Below are 2,049 nucleotides of genomic sequence, written 5' to 3'. Positions count from 1 at the left end.
ACACGCCTGAAATCATTTGAGTTGGAATTATGGGCGTTTCTATCGGAACTGTGATGACTGAAATGGAAGGTGATGGACTCAAGTGTCATCTTAGGGATGAAATTGCTGCAAGCTGGTGATGAGGGAAAGGGAAGAATTACAGATGATGATGTGGCTTTAGAGCCTGAGTGAAGGGTCGATGGTGCTCTAGCACTTGAGAAAGGAAAATCAGAATGAGGAAAAGACATAGAGGGAGAAAGGAGTTAACTCTATGTTCTCCAAGATCATAGCTTCCCAAACTTATTTGGCCCAGTGACACCTTTTGAAAAAAAAAAATTTAAAGTTACTCACAGACCTGGCAATTAAGTTTTTTGTGTGCTATAGCTCATACTCATGGCGACTCTATAGGATAGGGTACAGCTGCCTCTGTGGGTTTCTGAAACTACTCTTCATAGGAGTCGAGTCAGAATTGATTCAATGGCAGTGCGTCTGGCTTTTATATAGTGTATAAACTAGGATAAAGTGTAGGTATCTGCACTTGCTGCCTCACTAAATCATTAACGTCAACTCTAAGGAGTATCCGACAAGGAGTGATTTCACTTGCTTTGGGAAACACTGCCATAGGAGCCCTGGTTGTGCAGTGAATTCTGCCTTAAACTGTTAATTGCAAAGTCAGCAGTTCTAATTCACCAGCTGATGCATGGGAGAAAGATGAGACTTTGCATTCCTGTCAAGAGTGACAGGGAAATTCTAGTCTTCCCTACTGTCATTATGCATCAGATCTGACTTGATGGCAATGAGTTTTTGAGTCCTAGACCATCTAAAGTGCCCTCAATAAAAGTGGGACCTGTTATGAATTAATGTTATTATGTTATCTTATATGTGCAGGAATCTTAACTTCTCTAACTGGATTTAGCCTGATTCGGGGAAAAGGTGTTCTTTGTTTTCTAATGGTGCCATATCAGTGTAGATTGTACCTTAAACCTAATCTTACCTGGATTATAACAACTGCAGATTAAACAGAGAAGCAAGGCCAAACTGGGCACACAGAAACTATGTGACAATGCTCTATAAACCAAGGACCCAATGAATGCCCATGCTACCAACAAAAGAGAAATTCACTCAACTGAGATCCTGACTTTAGCCTCTGGAGAAAACAAAGTGCTTGTGTTTCTTGTAGCAGTACTATTACAGCATCACTAGATAACTCAGACAGGCCCTAAATTCCCAGCTCCAAGTTTCTTGCCATAACACAAACATGCAAAGATCACTGGCAAATGAGATGACAGCATCATTTTATTAAGATTGGTCAAGAACACACACACACACACACACAGTGAGCTTCGGGAACTTTGCTAGAAATCTAATGTAAGAATTATTGATTTTCACCTCAAGTCAAGTCTACAGTGAATACCCTGAGTGGGCTTCCCAACCAGCACTGCAGGGCAAATTCAGGACTATGTGCAGATGGGACAAAGAACAAGAAAGAATAACAAGCATACAAAAGAGAGGCGTTGTCCTGATTGGCATCACTGGGGAGTGGACACAGAAGAGGGCCCTTTAGTGTAAGCACAGATAAAGGAAGGGAAAACAGTTTCTTGCATCTTGTTTCTGAGGAGAGTACCTAAACCCTCTAATAAACCACGGTCTAATGAGTTTCCAACTCCGACAGCCAGATTAGCCGGTCTCCCTCTTCAAGAGAAACAGAGGGAGGCAGGTGCACTCTCTCCAGAGAGGAAAGTCACACACACCAAGAACTTACAACTTCTACCGAGAAGTACAGGATTCCTCTCCTACAAGATTCCTCCCCAAGATGATGGTCAAGCACTCCCAAATCCCTACCAATTTTATCTCAAAATTAGGGACACCTCAAATCTGTATTTCTATACCCATCCACAGTACTGTTTGTGTCATATCTTTACTAGGTCAATACAGGACAATCTCCCAAAATTATTTCCTCATCACTGGCTCTACAATCTTCCAATCTGATCTGTACACTGATGAAGGATTCTAAAATGCAAAGTGATCACACTGTAGGCTCACTTACAACCTCCATTATCCTCCTGTTGT

This window comes from Echinops telfairi, unplaced genomic scaffold (genome assembly GCF_000313985.2).
Source record: "Echinops telfairi isolate 266 unplaced genomic scaffold, ASM31398v2 ScPeMD7_11;HRSCAF=52, whole genome shotgun sequence".
Classification (NCBI taxonomy): domain Eukaryota; kingdom Metazoa; phylum Chordata; class Mammalia; order Afrosoricida; family Tenrecidae; genus Echinops; species Echinops telfairi.
This window is presented reverse-complemented; position numbering follows the sequence as displayed.